Below are 20,083 nucleotides of genomic sequence, written 5' to 3'. Positions count from 1 at the left end.
GAGGCAGTGGTGTCATCCACAGACACTGTTTCTGGACCCTGTCATTCGGCATAATAGTTGTGTATTTTGCTTGCATGTGCCTGAGCATGCTGTTGGTGGTCAGGCTGGTAGTTAGTTGTGCTGCCCTTACTGATGCTGACATGGCAGATGTTGCAAATGGCCTTTTTTTGGGTTAACTGGACTGTCTTTAAAAAAGCACCAAACTTGGGAACACTGAACCTGTGGCTTGGCAACTTCACCTGGGTTGGTGCTCTGGGGAGCAGTTGCCCGCCTTGTGTCTCTTCCTGCCTGTTGTACTGCAGAGCCCTCCCCCTGTGCGCTGCTGTCCTATCTCTGCATGTCACCTTCCCATGTTGGGTCAATGACTTCATCGTCCACCACCTCATCTTCCACTTCCGCACCCTGGTCCTCCTCCTGACTTCTGGATGTCAAAACACCACTTGTTGGCAATTATGTCTCATCATCATCCAGTAATTGAATTTTCCCATCATCACCTTCTTGAGAGCGTAGGTGCCCAAATATTTGGGCATCACTACATGCGATTTCCTCATGTATCGCTTGAAACGGGCAGGCAAGAGGCCATAATCTATAAATGGAAATTTTAACAGCTCTTTGGGTCTAATGTTGGATCAAGTGTGGGATCACTTGTCTTCCGGCACTCAGCATGATAGGAAGAAAAAGGATCAGGGTGAAAACTATGTGGTCCAGAATCACAGCTAGACTGGACCATGTGGAAGATAGGCTGGTGCTACCCAAGTGACTGGAAACATTATCTGCTATCCATCCAACAACCTTTTTACACTGGTCTGACTTCAAGAGTAGTGTTTTGTCAGCCCCCCCCCCGTATTAAAGAATAAAATATAAAGGGGGGGGTCCCATGGCCATACAGGCCGTAGATGGAGTATTACAATTATTTATTTTAAGTCAGATTTTCTCCTCATAAAGTTATAATTTTGTTGTGGTAATCGGATTTTATGCAAGGTTTCTGAGAGGAATTCTTGGCGCCGTTTTTACGGGCCCTGATTGGTGGATTCAGATTTCAGGTGTATTTTCATTGATTGATTTTGCTTTGACAGCTGTGGTGATAATATATAAATCCCTGTTTGGCAGTTTTTTCCTCACACAGCATTTCTCTGAAGAAAAAGAAGATTCCTGAGACGATATGGATGTGCTACTTCAGCAGCTAATGGCAAGAGCAAATGAAGAGGGGGGCATGGAGTGGCTTAAGAATTGTTTATCTATGAACCCAAGCACTGCACTTTTGGACGCTACCCACAGTGCCTCTTTTCCTCACTCTCAGCCACAGAATCCGGGTCCACCGTCAACTTCCACTTTTGAAGCGGCTCCCGGCGGAAGAATTAGGAAACCTCCAGCGGCCTACTCTCCCTCTCCTTCTCCCAGAAGCCGGAGGACCACGGGACGCGAGATTAACAGGAAGCCTCGCCGCCTTCCGGTGAGCAAATCCCGCAGCCCTGCCCAAGATTACGGGCGACGTCATCACCGCAAGATGCCCTCTTCAGCTGGGGAGGCTGACAAGGCACAAGGGCGTTGCGGTCGTAAAAGCACCGCAGTGGCCGCAAGTGGGATTAACCCAGCGCCTCTTGCATCAGTGCCTCCACCTCAGCAAGAAATCACCTCTGAAGAGGAAGAAGTCAGCTGACTCCTTATCGTTTTCTTTCTCAGTTCACGATTCGGCAGCTTGTGCATTGATTTTTGACTCACATTGGACTGTGCAAGTTCTTCCTTTGCCTTGGATGTCGATCGAGGTAAAGAAGAATAGATTTGTACTTGAATTACTTTCAGTCTTTATGGGTATTTATATTTGGGGCTCTTTTTTTAAGAACTCTAGAATCAATTTGCTATCCGAAAACCAAGGCTTCCTTATGTCAATCAACACTTTGTCTTCAAAAAACAAATGGGCTGCACATGTTTTGAGGCATCTGACGTTACTATGCTTGAAATTGAACATTTTACTTAAAGTGAGTTTTGGTTCCAGCCGTTTGAAATTAGCTACAGATTCATTATTTTCAAGCCAACGATTAATTTTTTCCCAACAGGTTCCAAATGTAGACATCGAGGCAACCCATTGTCCACAAGACTTCTAAGACTTGATATCAGTTTGATACCATACTTTATTGAGCAATCTTTGTCGGAGAGATCATGGGCCGATTATTTGGCAGCATTGGCTTTAATGGTTTAATTTTTGTAACTTATCGAATATTGATCAGAAAACATCGAGCTCTTCATCTGGTCTAAGATTTGCGGAATATTTACCTTATTCGGCTGTAATGAAATTTCAGGTGTTTCATTTTTTCAAAAATGTTTTGAGTGCCAACCTCTAACGTCATTTTTTCCACTAAAACAGTTTTTAAAAGGTTTTAAAAGAGCTAATTTTAAACCGGACTCTAGATGTCCGATTTCTCACACTTTACTAAAGGACCTTTATGCTTTTCTTCATAAGGTTTGCGTAAATCATTATGAAGCTTGTTTGTTTTCTTCTGCCTTTGTAATTGCCTTTTTTGGTGCTCTAAGAATAGGCGAGTTAATTTCCTCAAGAAAATCGATGCCATCCGGTTTAATGGTATCTGATATTGAATTGCACGACAATTTCTTAATTTTGTCGGTGAGAAGATCAAAGACTGACCAAAGCGGTTCCGGGGCTAGACTTAAGATTGCCGCTTTTCATGACACAGATATTTGTCCGGTTAGAATGTTAAGAAATTGGATTAAGTTACGTCCTGTTGTTCAAGGCCCTTTGTTCTTGCATGCTGACTTGTCTCCTGCTATGATTTTTCAGCTCAATTTTTTATTAAGAAAATGTTTGAAATTTCTGGGCAAGGATCATCTGAATATTACCTCACACTCTTTTAGAATAGGGGCCGCCACAGAGGCAGCCAGAGCTGGCCTTTCAGATTATAAAATTCAGAAATTGGGTAGATGGAATTCTAAAAGATTTAAGATTTATATTCGTCATAATCTATACAAATACTAATATTTTATTTATTTCCAAGACCCGTAGTCGTTTGGATTATCGGCCATTCTTTTGTATATTGGGCCCAGAAGAGGGCTAGGATGCGAAATTATTCAGAGAACTTATCTTTTTGCCCTGAGCTAATCCAAATATTCTGGCACGGTATACGTGGAATGTACTGGTCAAACTTTATCTTATAGTTTAAAAAATGTGCTAAGTTTTTTCCTCTTCCAAACCTAGTTATATTTCATGTGGGAGGTAATGATATTGGGAAGATGAAAACTCTTGACTTGATAGCTCTGATGAGAGTAGACATTTCGACTTTAAAACAATCTTTTCCTAGTACTGATTTCATCTTCTCAGAAATCATTCCTAGATTGTTATGGAAGGAGACCAAGTCTCATTTTATGAATAGAATACGCATAAGGGTTAATCGGGGTTTACAGAAGTTTTTACCTTTAGTCAACGGTTTTTCTTTCAGACATTTGGACCTTGAAGATTTTATCCCGGGTCTTTACAGAAAAGATTTGGTCCATTTGTCTGACATAGATCTCGACATTTTTAATATAAATTTGCAAAATATGGTTGAAAAATGGCTGTGTGTGGAAGGGCGGGGCCAGGTCTTTATGAGCCCTGGCTCGTGGGAAAATCGCCCGTTAAGGGGAGCATTATTTCTTCTGTGTCATTATTTTGGGTATTTAATATGGATTTATTTATGAATGGATTGGTTAATATTTATTTATTTAACCCAAAATAAACTCACGGCCATTTCTCATCCACTATTGTTGTGTCTGTGTTATTCATTTTAGTTATTTAATTAAATCGGTCTTGCATGGCCATGTCAGCCCCCCCCCCGTAATAAAGAATAAAATATAAAGGGGGGGTCCCATGGCCATACAGGCCGTAGATGGAGTATTAAAATTATTTATTTTAAGTCAGATTTTCTCCTCATAAAGTTATAATTTTGTTGTGGTAATCGGATTTTATGCAAGGTTTCTGAGAGTAATTCTTGGCGTTGTTTTTACGAGCCCTGATTGGTGGATTCAGATTTCAGGTGTATTTTCATTGGTTGATTTTGCTTTGACAGCTGTGGTGATAATATATAAATCCCAGTTTGGCAGTTTTTTCCTCACACAGCATTTCTCTGAAGAACAAGATTCCCCTCCCTCCCTCCCCTACTGTTCAAATCGAATGTCGTGAGGCTTATTTGTGGGAAAATCACCCGCTAAGGGGCGGGTTGTTTCTTCTGTGTAATTATTTTGGGTATTTAATATGGATTTATTTATGAATGGATTGGTTAATATTTATTTATTTATTTAACCCAAAATAAACTCACGACCATTTTTCATCCACTATTGTTGTGTCTGTGTTATTCATTTTAGTTATTTAATTAAATCGGTCTTGTATGGCCATGCACCCCTACAAAGTGGGACAGGAAGCTAAATCAACATGATATCTGTATTTGTTGTGCTCCCACATTTTCACCTTGCCCACAGCCTCGGCCTCTGTGCTCACCATCAGCATCACGTCCATTTCCCCTTCCCTTACCACGCGCCCAGGGGTGAACCTAGCCTCTCTGCTGCCTGAGGCAAACTGCAAAATGACGCCCCCCTCCCCGTATTAAAATCAGTACAAGTAAATCTGGTTTAAACTTTACTAGCCTAAACGTACATGTAAAATACATACACTTTTAAATAGGAATAAATTTGAAACATCGATCTTTGCACTTGTCTTCAGGGACTCAATGATTCCTGAGGCGAAGTGATTCAACTTTAATTTTAGGTGCACCCCTGGTCAGGGGTACTGATGCGGCACACCGTTGCCATACGTATTACACACACGGACACGGATATCTCCATTACAGGTTTTTCCAGTACCGGAAATATCAGGATGTGTGAAACCAGCCTAAATCCACATTCTCACGTTCAGTATTTGGTCAGTATTTTACATCAGTATTTGTAAGGCCAAATCAGGAGTGGGTGATAAATCCAGAAGTGGTGACGTGTTTCTATTATATTTTTCCTCTGATTGTTCCTCTCATGGTTTTACAAATACTGAGGTAACATACTGAACATGTGAACGTGGCCTGATAGTGTGTTTCTGTTACTTCTGACTTCCAGCAGACAGAAGTTGCAGTCATAAGATGGCACCGATAATAGGTGAAGACGGCAGCAGGAAGTATAAGAGCAGGACAGGGACTATAGGTTAGAAGCACCATGCCAGGGCAGCCCCCCCCCCAAATAAACACAAAGTGGTGCTTAGAGTGCAGAATCCCAGCATTAAAATCTACATCAAAAATACATACACTGGGAAACCAAAAAAATACAGCAATGACCCAATAATCGGAGCAGATTGTTAAGAACAATATATAGATATATATATTAAAGGCGAAATGTGGAAAAACACAGTGTTTCTGCATTTAGGACCATGGCACAGGGGCAGACAACCTGGATATTTTGTATTACACAGAGAGAAATGGAGTACGAGTCCAATATCATAAAAAATGACAAGATTTATTTAACATGTAGTACTGACAAATTACATACATATATGACAAAAATGAAGGATCAGATAATGTCCGCTGCTTTTAGTCCTACAGATTTCAATATAAAGTGCTTAGTGCTTATGACTGTAAGCTTGCGAGCAGGGCCCTCACTGCTCTTGTTATTTGTTATAATCTACTGTATGTGATTATTGTTATGCTGTAATGTCTATTGTCTGTACAAATCCCCTCTGAAATGTAAAGTGCTGCGGAATATGTCGGCGCTATAAAAATAAAATTTATTATTATTATTATTATTATGATGGATATGGGCCATACATTAGGGATAAAGAAGTATGGAGAGATCCAAACAGGTGCGCATCCTGATAAAATCCCACTATCCCATGCAATAGTGCTTACCCATATTAAACTCCACCAGGACAACAGGCAGCGCTGCCACCGACGCGCATTTCGCCTCTTTCTCAAGGTGCCGTGATGTGTTGTGTAAGGGACCGGGTTATATATCCTGTTAGCAGGTGCTCAATCATGCGGCACGTGTGTCCAGTATCCTGCCCCGGAAACTGCATCACCACCGGCGACAGCGTGGCGCCGCGCATCAGAAGACGTCACTGTGAAGTCACTGAACCGCAAGCGTCACTGGTGCGCCTCAGCAATGCTCCACGGGCACACACCGCAGACATGCGCACTAGAGCCACAATCTAAGCAATACATCTAAGGAGGGGGAAATGGATCCTAAGAGTGGTGACTGTGCAAAATGAATATGTGTATGTACGAATGCTAAAATATTGCATGAACACAATCTGATAACATCTATACCATTATTAATAAATGTGAACATTAGTGATCAATAAAATATTAATCCATTATAATAGACATTTATGTGATTGCACTATCCACTATGTCATTTTTTATATATATAAAAGAGTGCATGTGAAGTACTTCATGGAAGTACACACATAATAAAACAAGACATATGTGACATATATATGTGAATAATATGATACACCAACGTGAATATTATGAATATTATTTTTTATCTTCTTTTCTTTTTTGTCTTTTTTTCTTTTTTCCTTATTGACTTATACTCCCATTCACCCAACTTGATATGATGTTCTTGAGCCAGGATATAACACCAAGGGTCCCTCCAGATCTTCCCCACTCAAACGTCCTAGAAATTACGGTGTCCAATTAAAGATAACTGAATAGGGAAACAAACCAATACAATAAACATACGTATACATATATGAATAAAAACACAAAAAACTCATATCACAACACAAAATTTACAAATATGAGCTAAAACTCAACTGCTCATTGAGTCCAGCCGGTGTAATGGTATCCAGAACCGTAATCCACTGGCATTCCCTTTGAGCTAACGCACGTTTCATGTCACCCCCTCTTATTCCCGCACGGATCCTGTCAATACCCCACGCTTGTAGCCCATTCGGATCACATTTGTGTTTCAACCGAAAGTGTCTAGGAATGGGTTTGAGAACATTAATATCCTCCACTTCACGGGCGGACATTATATCTCTCACATGTTCTCTTATGCGGACACGTAGTTCGCGTGTAGTTAGTCCAACATATATTAGCCCACACGGGCAAACTGCATAATAAACCACATATGTGGTATTACATGTGATATAACCTCTAATTTTAAATTCTCGACGGCCATCCGATGAAGTGAATGATGATGATCTCCTAAGATTCTTACATGCTAGGCACCCACCACATGGAAAAAATCTATTTATGGGTGTGCCAGCCTGAAAGAAGTCTGTACTTTTAGTGGTATAATGACTTCTAACTAACATATTCTTAAGGGTGTTACACCTCCGCGCAGTCATAAGGGGACGTTCAGAAAGGCACTCACGTAGAATTGGATCAGTCCTCAGAACCGCCCAATGTCGATTCAAAATGGATCTCATCAGGTCCCATTTATGATTGTACGTTGATATATATCTTACTTCTCCATCCGTTTTGGGTGTGGATTTTTTCCACCTGTTTCCCAAGAGATCAGCCCTAGAAGACTTTTTGGCCCGCCAGTAACCTCTCCTAATACATTTCCCACTATATCCTCTTTGGACAAATCTTTCCCCAAGGTCCACCGCTTGTGTCTCAAATAAGGCTTCAGTTGAGCAAATCCTCCTGGCACGCAGAAATTGTCCGACTGGAATGGACCTGATCGTGGAATGCGGATGTGACGAGGATGCGTGCAAAAGGGCATTCACAGAAGTCTCCTTTCTATATAAGTCAGTATGAATAAAACCATCATCCTGTACTTTTAACATAACATCAAGAAATGTAATTTGACGATGGTGAAAGACATACGTGAGATGGATGTTGAAGCTGTTCTGGTTCAGAACACCCACAAAGTCATGTAATTCAGAGACAGGGCCTTGCCAGATGAATAAAGCATCATCAATATATCTGAACCATCCTGCAATCTGGGGAGCGGCCTGTGCGCCATCCAAGAAAATCTCCCTCTCCCAATAACCCAAAAATAGACTAGCGGAAGATGGCGCACAAGCCGCTCCCATTGCGGTGCCCTGTCTCTGTAAAAAGTATCTATCCTTAAAAGTAAAAAAATTGTGGGTAAGAACGAACTCCAACAGCTCCAAGACCAACTCACGCATATCCGGATCTAAATTACTTGTTTCCAGGAAAAATCTGGAAGCCCTCAGTCCATCCACATGACGAATACTGGTGTACAGCGATTCGACATCTGTGGTCACCAAAATCATATCCGCATCCACAAACAGACCATCCAATCTCCTAAGGACATCATTCGTGTCTCTGACATAGGAGGGCAGCGTCTCAACCTGTGGAGGTAAATAGTATTCAATAAATTTGCAGGCTGGGTCGCATAGCCCCCCCATGCCAGACACAATAGGACGTCCAGGAGGAAACACAGGATCCTTGTGGACCTTGGGGAGAAGATAAAAAGTGGGAACCACCGGGGTATGAACCAACAGGCCTTGCAAAACTTTTTTTGTTATAATGCCTCTTTCATATGCCATTTCAAGAATATTATGTAATTCATTCTGAAAGATCTTAACAGGATTATTTGGCAGCTGAGAATAATTTTCTTTATTTCTCAATTGTCTAAAGGCCTCTTTTTCATATTTATCTACAGGCCAAAGCACCACGTTTCCCCCCTTGTCAGCCGATTTAATAACTATGTCATCCCAACTTCCAATCTCACATAGGGCCTCTCTTTGTTGTGGAGTCAAATTATCACTTTTTTTATAATTAGTGATAGTTTTAAGGTCTTCAGTCACCAACCTTGTAAATATCTCAACTTGGGGACATAGTGAAAATGGGGGAAACGTGGTGCATCTGGCTGCAATAGGGGGCAAAGATCCACTTACCAAATCTCTGTTAGATTCACTCTCCAATTCTTCCAGAGTGCGTATTGCCTCAGCTTCTGAGACCGATAGACTTTGATCTGACAAAGGGCGTGAATGTAATTTTCTAAGGATGATCTTTCGGGAAAACAGATGGAGATCCTTTACCGCTGTAAAATAATCAAAATTATTTACTGGAGAGAAGGATAAACCAAGTTGTAATACACTTTTGTGAAGATCAGAGAGCGCATGTGAAGAGAGGTTAATTACCTCTAATGTATTTGTACGAGCTTTTTTATCACCCTTTGGCGAATTAACCATTTTTCTTTTGTTGGTTTTTCCATTCTTCCAATGTCCATCTCTCACATGATCCCTCCTATCCCACAAAGGCCGTACACCATCTGAAGCGTTCATGGATTCTTCCAGTGATGATACCGATGAAAATGAGGTGGACCTTCCTCTTATGGGATTTTTATTATTACTATTCGTTTGGCGGGCACGCCATTTATACATCCGATCTTGTTGTCGATCAGTAAGATCACGCTGATATTTTTTAGTTTTTCTCTGAACAATCTCCGTCTCCCATTTTTTTAAAGATGTCTCCACCTCAGATTTCACCTTGGCTACCATCTCACCAGTAAGATTTTTATTCACCTCATCCTGTATAGATCCGATTTCTACATCCAATTCATTCAGTTGTTTTTCATTATATTTAGACAGTAAATCAATATATTTCCTTGAACATGTGGAAGCAGCATCCTCCCATTGATTAACAAAATCACTGTCATTGATATTGAAAGATGGAAACACCTGTATCCGTAAGCCTCTAGGTATGAGGCCACAGATCAGGTATTTATCCATGAATGCCTTATTACACCATAACTGTGTACGTTTGTTGAGTAGCTCTTTATATTTCATAATCAATGTACTAGTGTCACCAAGTTTACAATCCGTATTGATACCAGATCCTTCATTAAAAACTTTATCAAGTTCAGTCTGCCACGCTTTCTCGCGTTCACGGAAATCCATATGTTCCTTATTGGTAACTGTGAAAACACAGATAGCAAGCATATAAAACAACACCATACGGAACCAAATATATATCCCAATAGAGTCGCCCACTTTATAATGTCGACTCAATGGGAATGGAAAACGGACACTCCAGCATAACATATTACACAGAGAGAAATGGAGTACGAGTCCAATATCATAAAAAATGACAAGATTTATTTATTTAACATGTAGTACTGACAAATTACATACATATATGACAAAAATGAAGGATCAGATAATGTCCGCTGCTTTTAGTCCTACAGATTTCAATATAAAGTGCTTAGTGCATATGATGGATATGGGCCATACATTAGGGATAAAGAAGTATGGAGAGATCCTAACAGGTGCGCATCCTGATAAAATCCCACTATCCCATGCAATAGTGCTTACCCATATTAAACTCCACCAGGGCAACAGGCAGCGCCGCCACCGACGCGCGTTTCGCCTCTTTCTCAAGGTGCCGTGATGTGTTGTGTAAGGGACTGGGTTACATATCCTGTTAGCAGGTGCTCAATCATGCGGCGCGTGTGTCCGGTATCCTGCCCCGGAAACTGCATCACCACCGGCGACAGCGTGGCGCCGCGCATCAGAAGACGTCACTGTGACGTCACTGAACCGCAAGCGTCACTGGTGCACCTCAGCAATGCTCCACGGGCACACACCGCAGACATGCGCACTAGAGCCACAATCTAAGCAATACATCTAAGGAGGGGGAAATGGATCCTAAGAGTGGTGACTGTGCAAAATGAACATGTGTATGTACGAATGCTAAAATATTGCATGAACACAATCTGATAACATCTATACCATTATTAATAAATGTGAACATTAGTGATCAATAAAATATTAATCCATTATAATAGACATTTATGTGATTGCACTATTCACTATGTCATTTTTTTATATATATATAAAAGAGTGCATGTGAAGTACTTCAAGGAAGTAAACACATAATAAAACAAGACATATGTGACATATATATGTGAATAATATGATACACCAACGTGAATATTCTGAATATTATTTATAATCTTCTTTTCTTTTTTGTCTTTTTTTCTTTTTTCCTTATTGACTTATACTCCCATTCACCCAACTTGATATGGTGTTCTTGAGCCAAGGAAATTACACTAAGGGTCCCTCCAGATCTTCCCCACTCAAACGTCCTAGAAATTACGGTGTCCAATTAAAGATAACTGAATAGGGAAACAAACCAATACAATAAACATACATACATATATGAATAAAAAAACACATGAGTTTTAGCTCATATTTGTAAATTTTGTGTTGTGATATCAGTTTTTTGTGTTTTTTTATTCATATATGTATGTATGTATGTATGTTTATTGTATTGGTTTGTTTCCCTATTCAGTTATTTTTAATTGGACACCGTAATTTCTAGGACGTTTGAGTGGGGAAGATCTGGAGGGACCCTTAGTGTTATTTCCTTGGCTCAAGAACATCATATCAAGTTGGGTGAATGGGACTGTAAGTCAATAAGGAAAAAAGAAAAAAAGACAAAAAAGAAAAGATAAAAAATAATATTCATAATATTCACGTTGGTGTATCATATTATTCACATATATATGTCACATATGTCTTGTTTTATTATGTGTGTACTTCCTTGAAGTACTTCACATGCACTCTTTTATATATATAAAAAAATGACATAGTGGATAGTGCAATCACATAAATGTCTATTATAATGGATTAATATTTTATTGATCACTAATGTTCACATTTATTAATAATGGTATAGATGTTATCAGATTGTGTTCATGCAATATTTTAGCATTCGTACATACACATATTCATTTTGCACAGTCACCACTCTTAGGATCCATTTCCCCCTCCTTAGATGTATTGCTTAGATTGTGGCTCTAGTGCGCATGTCTGCGGTGTGTGCCCGTGGAGCATTGCTGAGGCACACCAGTGACGCTTGCGGTTCAGTGACGTCACAGTGACGTCTTCTGATGCGCAGCGCCACGCTGTCGCCGGTGGTGATGCAGTTTCCGGGGCAGGATACCGGACACACGCGCCGCATGATTGAGCACCTGCTAACAGGATATACAGTATAACCCGGTCCCTTACACAACACATCACGGCACCTTGAGAAAGAAGTGTAACGCGCGTCGGTGGCGGCGCTGCCTGTTGTCCTGGTGGAGTTTAAAATGGGTAAGCACTATTGCATGGGATAGTGGGATTTTATCAGGATGCGCACCTGTTAGGATCTCTCCATACTTCTTTATCCCTAATGTATGGCCCATATCCATCATAAGCACTAAGCACTTTTTATTGAAATCTGTAGGACTAAAAGCAGCGGACATTATCTGATCCTTCATTTTTGTCATATATGTATGTAATTTGTCAGTACTACATGTTAAATAAATCTTGTCATTTTTTATGATATTGGACTCGTACTCCATTTCTCTCTGTGTAATACAAAATATCCAGGTTGTCTGCCCCTGTGCCATGGTCCTAAATGCAGAAACACTGTGTTTTTCCACATTTCGCCTTTAATATATATATCTATATATTGTTCTTAACAATCTGCTCTGATTATTGGGTCATTGCTGTATTTTTTTGGTTTCCCAGTGTATGTATTTTTGATGTAGATTTTAATGCTGGGATTCTGCACTCTAAGCACCACTTTGTGTTTATTTGGGGGGGGGCTGCCCTGGCATGGTGCTTCTAACCTATAGTCCCTGTCCTGCTCTTATACTTCCTGCTGCCGTCTTCACCTATTATCGGTGCCATCTTATGACTGCAACTACTGTCTGCTGGAAGTCAGAAGTAACAGAAACACACTATCAGGCCACGTTCACATGTTCAGTATGTTACCTCAGTATTTGTAAAACCATGAGAGGAACAATCAGAGGAAAAATATAATAGAAACACGTCACCACTTCTGTATTTATCACCCACTCCTGGTTTTGGCTTACAGATACTGAGGTAAAATACTGACCAAATACTGAATGTGTGCACATGGCCTAATAGAAACATGTCACCACTTCTGTATTTATCACCCACTCCTGGTTTTGCCTTACAGATACTGAGGTAAAATACTGACCAAATACTGAACGTGTGCACATGGCCTAATAGAAACACGTCACCACTTCTGTATTTATCACCCACTCCTGGTTTTGGCTTACAGATACTGAGGTAAAATACTGACCAAATACTGAACGTGTGCACATGGCCTAATAGAAACACGTCACCACTTCTGTATTTATCACCCACTCCTGGTTCTGGCTTACAGATACTGAGGTAAAATACTGACCAAATACTGAACGTGTGCACATGGCCTAATAGAAACATGTCACCACTTCTGTATTTATCACCCACTCCTGATTTGGCCTTACAAATACTGATGTAAAATACTGACCAAATACTGAACGTGAGAATGTGGATTTAGACTGGTTTCACACATCCTGATATTTCCGGTACTGGAAAAACCTGTAATGGAGATATCCGTGTCCGTGTGTGTAATACGTATGGCAACGGTGTGCCGCATCAGTACCCCTGGCCAGGGGTGCACCTAAAATTAAAGTTGAATCACTTCGCCTCAGGAATCATTGAGTCCCTGAAGACAAGTGCAAAGATCGATGTTTCAAATATATTCCTATTTAAAAGTGTATGTATTTTACATGTACCTTTAGGCTTTTTGTCATATATGTATGTAATTTGTCAGTACTACATGTTAAATAAATCTTGTCATTTTTTATGATATTGGACTCGTACTCCATTTCTCTCTGTGTAATATGTTATGCTGGAGTGTCCATTTTCCATTCCCATTGAGTCGACATTATAAAGTGGGCGACTCTATTGGGATAAATATTTGGTTAAGTATGGTGTTGTTTTATATAACCTGGATATTTTGGTAGTACCCAGGGTGTATGATTTGGGATCATTTTGCTGACACAAATTACTTGTGAATAAAACTGGCGATAAATCTTATAAATTAGTGCTTAGTAATGGTGTAACAATGCTGTAAGAACAATGGAGATTCCTCTTGCTTTGTCGCGGCTCCGCACCTTCCTGGGAGCAAACATTGCCCATTTGCACACAGATAGGGCTGCCAATAGGAATTTTGGGGCCCCATACTGACAAAATTTTCGGGCCCCCTTGAGACTCCGCCCAGGCTCCACCCCAGCCCTGCTTCCACCCCTCAAACTGTCCACAGTCCCACCACTCTCTCTTGGAAAAACTCCACTTCTCACCAATCACATATTAACAGTACCCATCACCAGGTCACACATATATTCAGCAGCTTTTGTTTTGACCAAAAGACTTTTTAAGCCGCCACCACAACAAGGTAGACTCTCTTAGCTGGGCCCTACTCTAATCTAACCTATTAAACATTTGTTAAAATATCCAATACAATTTAGGTATATTTTTATTTATTTTTCAATTTTTAAAATGATCAATAATATCACATACAGGGGACAAATACCACCGCACCATGACCAGACACCATATTACCAGCACATAGTGACCTATAATATCACATACAAGGAACAAATACCACCACACCATGACCAAACCATATATTACCACCACATAGTGACCTATAATACCACATACAAGGAACAAATACTGCCACACCATGACCAGACAATATATTACCACCAGTGTGACTGAATAATACCACATACAAGGAACAAATACCACTACTCCATGACCAGACTACATATTACCACCACAAGGTGACCAAATAATAGCACATACAAGGAACAAATATCGCCACTTGGTAGCCGGACAACTTATTACAGCCACATAGTGACTGAATACTACAATGCTGATCATTAACAAAAAACACAATACTAATATCAGCTTAAGCGCCATTATACACAGGAGATCTGTACTTAGTATGCAGTATCTGTGTACAGGTAATATAGTGATCACCAGTGACATTATACAAAGGAGCTCTGTATATAGTGTACAGGTAATATAGTGATCACTAGTGACATTATACAAAGGAGCTCTGTATACAATGTCATATACAATGTCAGTGTACAGGTAATACAGTGATCACCGGTGACATACACCGGACCGCTGTATATAGTATGCAGTGTATAGTGTCAGTGTACAGGTAACACACTAACTCAACAGTCACGTCTCTAGGTGAAGTCCTTCATCTTTGCTTTTCATCTTTAATCCAGCACAGACTGCCATCACGTCTTCCAGCCAGTGCTCATCTCTGCAGGAAATAACAGTTATCTAGAGCACCGCTGGCAGAACACATTACTTAATTTTATCCCAAAATCTAAACTAAACCAGATGAAGAAAAACAGTGACAGTGTTGTTCTGCACAGTAACAGGACCGCCTCCCCCATTTAATACAGTATCCTCAAAAAATAAATATATGACTGCAGTAATAATATCCCTTAATTAGCATATAAAGCAGGGATAGAACAAGCCACAAAATAGATTATCTGTGTACCAAGGTTGATATTAAAACTTAACCTTTATTAGGTAAAATTGTAAAAAGCCAAATTAGTCAAACAACATAAACAAAGGGGTACCACAGTGAAGGAAGTGCCCTATAACCAACAGAAAAAAGGAGCAGTTGTTAAAAAGGTACTACTGGCCTCTGTGAGGCAGTGATCGGTGTCATATGCGAGGGTCGCTATGTGTCCCCCAGGATATGCTCTGAAAAATATTAGATCCGCTGGAGTGCCTGCTTTACATATGGTGGAGAATGCAGGCATATGTAATGCAGTGGTGTCCATGCTGTGCAGTTATGAGGCAGTGACCCAAGCAAGTTCAAAACAAAAAGGTTTTTAATGTCCAATAAAAACTCACTCAGTGCACAGCATGCTGTATCTTCCGGATCGCAGCCGGGTAAACAAAATGCCGGTCCAGGGCAGTTGCCATGAGCGACATATGCAGTGAGGGTTGCCAGTACCTTTGGCTCCGCTGGCCCTGTGTTAACTCACACAGGGCGTGCTCTGCAGATCACCTGCTATGTTTCCTCACCAGAGCAACACTGACCAAATCAACCCTCCCAACAGGGTTTTTTTTTCCCTTTTCCAATCTGTGGCCATAGGCCACTCATAAGACCCGGACTGGAGGAAACAGACCGGACCCCACTACCTTCCTGCAGTCCGTTTAAAAAATAAAAGCCCTACCTGGTTTTCCTAAGCAAACTCCTTGGTCCAAATAGCTTGACCAGGTTCAAACTTACTTTTATTCTGCCCTGCGAGTCACAGACACGTTGCTGTGATCACAAGGCACTCCAGCGGATCTAATACATTTCAGAGCACATCCTGGGGGACACATAGCGACCCTCACATATGACACCGGTCATTGCCTCACATACACCAAGGCCAATACGAATCGTGCCCATACTGAGGGGATATCTCGGAAGGAGAGTGTAAACCGCCCCGTGTCCCCTAGCGTAGCCCCAAGGTTCCCTCAGGCCCCAGTCCTTAAGTGTTGGCGATGCCGATAGCCTGGACATGTGATTGCTAACTGCCCCCTAACAACGGAACCCATGAACTGCCAGTATACCCGCCGGGTATCTATGTATGCCCAGCCAGTCTGCACTGCCACTACAGACCCTGCCAGTACCGAACCTTAGCGGTGCGAGGTACTCGTCAATGGGTACCAGACAGGCACTCTCTTGGACTCAGGGAGTTTGGTGACCCTGATACACAGGTCCCTGGTTGCCGGGGATAGACCTAATGGATGGAAGGTGGGGGTAGTGTGCATACATGAGGACCTCCATGAGTACCCGACTGAGGAGGTCATGTTCTCCACCCCATGTGGGGAGATAAAACATGTGGTGAGAGTGGTAAAGACTGTTCCGCATGGGACTGTATTAGGAAGAGACTTTCCCCTGTTCTGGTCCCTATGGGAGACCAGGGTTAACCCTCTCAGGGTAAAAAGTAATCCGGGCGCTGAACCTGAAGATCCCGGGTCAGGGATTCCTGCCATAAGGGGTCACCAATATAGGGACAGAGTGTTTCCCCGATACGTATCCCCTAGTGGTGTTGGCAGAAGAAGTTGAAGAGAACTCACCGACTCCTGAACTGGAGTTGTCCTCTGGTAAGTTCGGGAAAGAGTAATTGAGATAAATGGGGTGGCTCAGCAACCGGGTGCGGAGATGTAGTTCCCACGGATGGTAATCAAACAGGAGCTACTGTACAGGGTGGATAAAATCAGGGGTGAGATGGTAGAACAGCTGGTAGTGCCCCAGCCCTACCGCCGGGTGGTGCACAACATGGCTCACACTCACATGCTGGGAGGGCATTTGGGAGCCAAAAAGACTCAGGAGCGCATACTGCAGCGGTTTTTCTGGCCAGGTTTCTACGCTGAGGTCCAAAGGTATTGTGAGACGTGCCCAGAGTGCCAACTGACCTCACCCACCACGAACTACCGGAGCCCATTGGTGCCTCTGCCCAATATAGAGGTACCTTTTGAGTGGATTGCGATGGATCTCGTAGGGCCGATAGTAAAATCCGCCCGGAGTCAACAACACATATTGGTAGTCGTAGACTACGCTACCCAGTATCCAGAGGGGATACCACTCCGCCACACCTCGGCTAAATTAATAGCCAAGGAACTGTTTTCCACGTTTTGTCGCCTTGGGCTACCCAAGGAGATCTTGACAGATCAGGGAACCCCTTTTATGTGTAAGGTGACCAAGGAGCTGTGCAAGTTGCTCCAAATTAAACACCTACGTACATCGGTGTATCATCCACAAACCGACGGGTTGGTGGAGAGGTTTCATAAGATCCTCAAAGCCATGCTAAAAAAGTTGGTCGCCAAGGATGGAAGGGATTGGGACATGTTACTGCCCTATCTCATGTTTGCCATCCGCGAGGTACCGCAGGCATCCACGGGGTTCTCCCCATTTGAGCTACTGTATGGCAGGCACCCGAGGGGACTGCTGGATGTAGCCAAAGAGATGTGGAAACAGGAGCCCATTCCCCATAAGAGTGTCATCGAATATGTGGCAAAATTACAGGATCGGATTGCGGTCATGCGGCCCATAGTAAAGGAGTATCTGTTGGATGCGCAGGCCGCTCAGAGCCGTATGTATAATAAAAGGGCCACTGTCAGGATCTTTAAAGAAGGGGACTGGGTGTTGGTACTAGTACCCACCCCAGAGAGTAAACTCATGACCAAGTGGCAAGGGCCTTATGAGATGTGGGGGAAAATGGGGGAAGTGAACTATAAAGTTTACCAACCTGGAAAAAGGAAATCCGAACAGCTATACCATGTAAACCTGCTAAAGGCCTGGAAGGACTGGGAATGTTTGGTCACGGAGGAGACGCCGGTCGTACCAACAGAGGCCCCTCTGGCACTGGCCAAGGACACAGCCGGGAGACAGGTTAAAATAAATGACTCTCTCACCAAACAGCAGCGGTGGGAGGCTCCGGCTCTCGTGCAGAGGAATACGGACGTATTCTCAGAGCTGTCAGGCCGGACCTCGGTGATACGTTTAGTAGAAAACACCGTGTGCACTACTGTAGTGGTGCACTACTGTAGTGGTGCCAAGTTAGGTTCCCAAACCATATATGATAAAATGAAAACCTGGCACTCAACTTAATGCTTGGTGAGGCAGTTTATTGTAGTACCGTAAAACGTTTCGGTCAATATAGACCTTCATCAGTTACTACAGTGTGAAAAAATAAATAAATAAACAAAAATAAATAAAGTATGTACAAAAATCACATAGAATGCAATTCGGTCGTGGATATATACAATATTATCCAAGAAATACTACAACAGAGACCAAAAAATATATCTTGGGTGCTCAGATTGAAGGAGAAAAGGATAAGACATACCGTGCTAGTATGTTTGAAAGTAGCTTGAAGGAGGGCGCTTTTTATGTTATTCACTGATAATGCCTAAAAAGAAGTGATTAGCGCTGTTAAAGTGTATACATAAGGTCAATTAGGTGGTGTTACAGGATGGTACATACCAGTAATCAAATGGTCAGAATGCTGCTGTAACGCAGGATAATGTGTAAAGTAAACGTCATGTAGGATGACATAAGACAGCGGTAAAGTATGTTGTATATCAAAGTTGTGAGTGTCGCTATAAATGGCGAGGTAGTTACCTTAATAGTTGAGAATATCAGTGCAGCCTGTTCCTCCTGGACGTGGTAAACACCACTTGTCAGTGGAGACAGAGGCGAGCTGAGCTTAAGTGGAGGAAGGGCGGGTGTATGGCCTTGACGGACAGGAGGGTAGGGCCAATGGGAGTGAGCTGGGTGGTGACGTCAGCTGAACTAAGATGGCTGCACGCTCAGAAGCAAAATAGGATGCATTGTAGTGTAATAAAAGGGTTATAGAGTCAGGATGCACTGTTTTTCTGTGTGAAATTCATAGCGGTAAAAGAGGGAGACTATGAGGAATGTAAGGTAACTACCTCGCCATTTATAGCGACACTCACAACTTTGATATACAACATATTTACCGCTGTCTTATGTCATCCTACATGACGTTTACCTTACAGATTATCCTGCGTTACAGCAGCATTCTGACCATTTGATTACTGGTATGTACCATCCTGTAACACCACCTAATTGACCTTATGTATACACTTTAACAGCGCCAATCACTTCTTTTTAGGCATTATCAGTGAATAACATAAAAAGCGCCCTCCTTCAAGCTACTTTCAAACATACTAGCACGGTATGTCTTATCCTTTTCTCCTTCAATCTGAGCACCCAAGATATATTTTTTGGTCTCTGTTGTAGTATTTCTTGTATAATATTGTATATATCCATGACCGAATTGCATTCTATGTGATTTTTGTACATACTTTATTTATTTTTGTTTATTTATTTATTTTTTCACACTGTAGTAACTGATGAAGGTCTATATTGACCGAAACGTTTTACGGTACTACAATAAACTGCCTCACCAAGCATTAAGTTGAGTGCCAGGTTTTCATTTTATCATATATGGTTTGGGAACCTAACTTGGCACCACTACAGTAGTGCACACGGTGTTTTCTACTAAACGTATCTCCTTTACGTGTTTGCACACTGCCTGGTCATGACCACTTCCTCCACCTTCTTTTACAACATTGATGAGACCTCCAATATCTTGGCTCAATCCAAATTTTCTAGTGAATTTCTTAAGGTACCACCTCGCGAAACACGGGGTAGAGACCTTGAGCGAGAGCTACGTCACCACACCAACTTAGAACTGCACTGCGCTACTCTTTCTGAGTACCTTCGGGTACAAAGAATCCCAC

General features: G+C 41.8%; 1 long non-coding RNA gene across 1 annotated transcript in view; it reads right to left on the bottom strand.

Moving 5' to 3' along the window:
• Nucleotides 1-5,558: 5,558 nt before the first annotated feature.
• LOC141059004 (uncharacterized) overlaps nucleotides 5,559-20,083 on the bottom strand; it is a 62,798-nt gene continuing 48,273 nt past the window's right edge. The window contains exons 2-3 of the long non-coding RNA XR_012222364.1: nucleotides 8,843-8,988; nucleotides 5,559-6,672 (exon numbers count right to left, since the gene is read on the bottom strand). This is a non-coding gene — a long non-coding RNA (uncharacterized lncRNA). The remainder of the gene's footprint in view (nucleotides 6,673-8,842; nucleotides 8,989-20,083) is intronic.

This window comes from Dendrobates tinctorius, unplaced genomic scaffold (assembly GCF_039654945.1).
Source record: "Dendrobates tinctorius isolate UK_male_01 unplaced genomic scaffold, ASM3965494v1 ptg000223l, whole genome shotgun sequence".
Classification (NCBI taxonomy): domain Eukaryota; kingdom Metazoa; phylum Chordata; class Amphibia; order Anura; family Dendrobatidae; genus Dendrobates; species Dendrobates tinctorius.
Note: the sequence above shows the minus strand (reverse complement) of the source record. Positions and strands in the feature narration are given on the sequence as shown.